The 5,241-nt window shown below is 35.4% G+C and overlaps 1 long non-coding RNA gene across 8 annotated transcripts; it reads right to left on the bottom strand.

Annotated features, from left to right (window-relative positions):
• Positions 1-240: 240 nt before the first annotated feature.
• LOC122535109 lies at positions 241-4,649 on the bottom strand. 8 transcript variants are annotated; one of them, XR_006308092.1, is made up of 4 exons: positions 4,258-4,649; positions 3,713-3,788; positions 3,189-3,410; positions 241-756 (listed from the first exon to the last, which is right to left on the bottom strand). It is a non-coding gene; the product is annotated as an uncharacterized LOC122535109 (long non-coding RNA). The 8 variants fall into 8 exon arrangements; XR_006308087.1 differs by lacking the exon at positions 3,189-3,410 and adding an exon at positions 883-1,069 and having other exon boundaries at positions 247-756; positions 4,258-4,648; XR_006308089.1 differs by lacking the exon at positions 3,189-3,410 and adding an exon at positions 883-1,069 and having other exon boundaries at positions 247-756; positions 4,323-4,648.
• Positions 4,650-5,241: the final 592 nt, after the last annotated feature.

Genomic DNA, 5,241 nt, shown 5'->3' with positions numbered 1-5,241 from the left:
CGTCTTGACTTGACTTGCGAGTAATAAAAAATTATTGGAGAATTGCCTGATCACCAGATACTAAATTTAAAATCACTACAGTATATATACATATAGCAATTCCAAGATAAAATGTTTAATTTCATATAACCCTATAGTTTTTACACAACTGCAACTTCAATTTATTTGTAAAACGTTAGTGATGATGAGCAATAATAGAGAATTTCAAAAATTGGACATGTACAAAACAGACAACGTTGTAAATAATTTAGACGAAAGGAAACAGAAAAAGAAAGAAAAACACTCACTTGAAGCTCAACCCATAAACCTTGGGAGTTTCCGGCGAAGTTGAGGTGCATCTCAGACAATTAAACCAAGGTAGACAGTCGATGAACATTGTTCTGTGATTTTATGAGAATGAGCCGCTGTCAGATGGCAGTACACCCGTGCACTTTTCTTTTCACTTTTCTTCAGTGGCACAGTTTCACTGGCTGTTGGATGTCATTCACATTTTTACACGCATATTATTATGCATATCACGCCATAAAGTGCATAATTTTAAACTCGAATTATCATTAAACGAATCTACTCTGAATGTTGAAGGAGAGTAGCAGTCTCCGTCGTAAATATTCAATTTTAATCATCTCCAGTGCAACAACACACGAACACAGTGGCCACGAAAAATATTTTGGCATCTGATGCATTCATGCCTCGTCAGTTTCGTTCGAAAATATGCAAATACTGTATTTATTATCGAAAATTAACATCGACGAAAATCTAGAAAAATCGGTGGAAATATATGTACAGTATAGGATGAAGAAGTTTTGAAATGATATTGCGAAATCGATACGAATCGAATAACTATATTTAACTAAAGACAGGTTTATTTTTATTAAAAATTACCACTAATCAGTATCGAGCGTATGAAGCTGCTTATCGGATCTGATAAGAATTGAAACATGTCGTTCCAAACAGAAGCAAAACAAGAAGCAAAACCAATATGTCAAAATATTTGCTGGAATATTCCTGGCTTGTTTGAATAAAATCGACATAAGCTGTACGTCACGAGCCGGTCTTCCTTGACCCGTACCTTCATAAGATATTCACTATTATAGCTACTCAATGGCTTCCACAAGCATATACTTCTAACTTCGGTTTGTTTCAATTTGGTCAAAATATCACTTAATTGAGAAATAAACATAGTATCTCTCACACTGAGATATTTTAAATAAAATTATATCATACAGACTGTTATGAAATAATAATTAAACATTTTAGACTGCTCAAAGAAAATCAAAGATGGTAGAAAGAAAACCAGGTGAAATCTCAATCTTCTTCAATTTCCGATGGAATATTTTAACTAAATATTTTATAGATATGGAATATAATATTTTATAATTCTCTAAAAATCGCCAGATATTATAGTAATCGGAGCGTATTATTTAGAGAGATTGTTAGAAGACAAATTCTATTAAACAAAAATTGTTAAACGTGTTGAAGGTTAAAAAATTAGAAACATGTCAATATATTGTTAACAATAACTTTTTTTAGTAATACATAACATCTTGCTTGGTAATGCAAACGTTGTGTAAAGAAGAAAATCATAAAATTTTTTTTCCCTGACATTTCCTTGCATTTTAATGAAACATGTGACATCAAGAGAACATTTATGTACGTTTAGCGCGTTCTTTTTATCGTTCACTGAAGGAAAACAAAAAACGTCATGTCATACGATTAATACGTAAGACTCCAACTTCCAATCAGAACGTACTCTCGCAGCATGCCATTAATTTCGTCTGTGAATTGCGACGATAGACGGAGACACAAGAAAAAAAAAATATGTAGAATGTAAATTGCCGTTTATATTATTTAAACAGTGAAATTGCAAAACGGTTCGAGCACGCGAAAAGAGGAGGAAAAGAGGGAAACGAGATGAAGAAATCACCGGGACCCAAACGCGAATTGAACGAAGTTGTACACCTATTCATAGACTCCTATTCGTTACAGTTGAATTAACCGATTGCATAGCGTTCTGCGTGGAAATTATGCGTGGAAACAGTGCGTTGTAATATTCAACGACGCTATAATATACAGGTTTGGCATTCTATTAGCAAATCGATAATTTTATGCGGCCGACACGTCTGATTATTTTCGAGTATATCGAGGTCTGTATATTCCTCAGGTAAGAATTACTCGATCTACTGATCTAAATATTTCAAGGCGCGTTTCAAGGTTTTGGTAAGTGGATTCTTATTTTTCGAAGAGAGAAAGAGAAAAACAATGAGGAATGTTGCATAAATTCGTGCGTTTAACCTGTTCCACTTCGAAAAATGATTACAAAACTTGAACACACAACTTGTAACTGTTTGATAGCGTGCAAGTGCAAGCGCAAAGTGATAAATTTCAGACAATAATATTGGTGGCATCGAGCCTAAAAAAATTGATAAAAGTCTTCTACATTAATTTACTCTTCTTTCTATTTACTCTTTTTTATAACAAACAGAAGTTACGTACGCAAGTAACAGTAAATTAAATTGAAATGTACTGAGAAAATGAAAGAAATCTTTTGCTTCAATGTGTTTCTTTTCTAATAAAAATTGTGCGTTTTAAGTTCAACTAAATTTAGAAAATGATAGCAATTCAAATAAATCTGGAAAATAATTCTAGAAATTGTGTGCGCGAATAATAACAAATCGAATTCAAATAAATGATAGCGTGTGAATAATAATAAATTGAATTCGAATAAATCTGGAAAATAATTCTAGAAATTGTGTGTGCGAATAATAATAAATCGAATTCAAATAAATGATAGTGTGTGAATAATAAATTGAATTCAACTAAATATAGAAAAGGATAGTAAATTGAATGCAAATGATTCTAGAAAATCTTTAATTTTATATGCATGTATGCGCATATAGTGTTTGATAATAAATAGGAGCTACGCGCACATGCGAGTAAGAGCAAGCAGGATTAAGAGAAAATGAACATTTAAATAAGATTTTGAAGATTTTGTTGAAGCACGCTGTTACACGTGTATTATAAAATTAATTGATTCAAGTACGTGGAGTGGCTTTCAGTGTTTTCAGTGAAACGAGACCCTCTAACCAGCGAGGTTTTCTCCACATACACCGAGGATAGTTGTTAATTAATCCACGGTTGTTCATGCGAATTCAACAACTTCCTTTATCCGGAAACGAAATCGTACATACCGTGAATATTACGATTCCTCTCGACTTCAATTTATAATAATATCGGCTATTGTCCTTCCCAGCAAACGCGAGCTTCGTAAAAATTTCGCGAACGCATCGGACAAGAAATTTTTCCACGATCTTGCATATTTCACTGAAACCGAGGGGACTCGATGGAATACAGCGGAATATACGTCATACTTCGTAGAGGAAAAACAAATCTCTCGTGAAGCTGGTTACATTCTGAAACAGTGATTCCCAATCTTTTTCGAGTCGCGAGCCCGACTTTGTCATAATCACGTAACTCTGCTCCCGTTCGATGCAAAAATTATCTCTAATGACGATCGTTCTTGCTAAATTTTGAAATACATTGAAATATTCACGAATAATTTGACGCGGAACGTTTGAAAAATTTAAATACAAATGGTTAATTGCACTTGACATACTTCTTTTTAAATATTCGAAATATTTAAATGTCCGAGTCACTCTACGTCGAATGTCGAACTAAATATTTAAATACCACGTCATACCGTACTTTAACCTACCGTATTTTATTTCACCTACTGAAGTATCATTTTCATTTTGGTGAACTTGAACGGTGCAACAGGATTAAGTAACAATCTTTCATTTATCAAACCGAGCGTAGCCACGTTGAAATAAATGAAATCACCGGAAATCACAGTAATAAAATTTGCAATGCAATAACCATCCACTAACAATAACCCACATACTGCACGAATGCCACTGACTTCTCAAAATGACATGTAAATAGTATTAAAATATCTTAAAAACATAAACTACTACACACATATCTAATGGCACCGTCGTCGCTAATGACCTCGCTGTCGATGCGACATTAAAGAAAAATAGAAGAAGAAGAAAATTTCCCGTAAGAATAATTAGATAAGCAATACGTAATGAAACAACTTTCAGGAGAAAACACCTTGCAACTCCCTAAACTAAAACCACGATCGACAGGTTGTTAATCTCGATTAACCAAAGAGAGCAAACAGACCGACCAAAAAGACAACTCGAAGCGTAACATCTAAAATTTCAATCGGATTCCAACTCGTGTAAAATCTAGAATCACCTAAAAGAGAATCTCCGTAAAATCAGTCGAACGTTATAGAGTAACGTCAGCATTTTACTAGACACCTCGGGAATCCGAAAAATTCCAATCTAAATAGATTTCAGTTGGGCCAGTGTGTTCGAGTGAGTCTCGGGCGTGAATATTCCCCTCTTTGTAACCGAGATTCCGAGGTTTCGTTCAAAGGACGTTTCATAAATTCGATTCGTATCGTTTCTCTTCACTCGCGAGGCAATACCAACGGCACCACTGTTCGCAGGAAACGCGTCTGTTCGCGCGTGAAATCGCCGATTTATCGACACAATCGATCGGAAACCGAGGGAACCGCGTGATCCACGGAATCGATCCACGTACTGCGGGTACGAGCCATCAGGAGGAATGCTATAATGGACGTGTCTTCGTCTTTCTTTCCCGTTTGTTGTCTCTCACCGGTTCTCCCTCTCCTTTCAAGCAAGACTATATAAACAGGAGAGAGAGGGAGAGAGAGAGAGAGAGAGACCGGTACGGAACCGAGCGACTCGTTATGATCACGCGAGCTCCTTTTGGTCGTCCTACGTGAAACAGCCCACTCAACAGTTTCTGGCTGGCTCTGTTCTGTCTGCGAAGGACACTGGAGAAACTGGATTAAGGTATGCAAAAGGTGTGTCGCGTTGCCGCGGTTTCAACTCCGATACGTACGTACTTTGAGATATTTTCTGTACGATGCAATTTTTCTGTGTTTCAACCACGTTTGTCGTGGAAAAATTTGGAGACCACGTAAGGAGTATAGTAAGTATAAGTCGTATTTTATGCAAATATCTTTTTGTTGTGAAATCTTCAGTTGACGGAAGAGTTTGATACAAAGTTATACAGGAATTTCGGTATAAAGTGATTGTTTATTTGTAGTTAAAATAAGAATTTTGTTTGATGGTTGTTATAAAATGAAGCTTAATATACTATTTTCTCTTAACGTTACGTTTGCAAACGCTAAACTCGCTACTCTCTGGG

Source organism: Frieseomelitta varia, unplaced genomic scaffold, assembly GCF_011392965.1.
Source record: "Frieseomelitta varia isolate USP_RPSP 00005682 unplaced genomic scaffold, Fvar_1.2 scaffold_671, whole genome shotgun sequence".
In the NCBI taxonomy this organism is placed as follows: domain Eukaryota; kingdom Metazoa; phylum Arthropoda; class Insecta; order Hymenoptera; family Apidae; genus Frieseomelitta; species Frieseomelitta varia.
The sequence above is the reverse complement of the archived record's forward strand: the minus strand, read 5'-3'. Positions and strand labels throughout refer to the sequence as shown.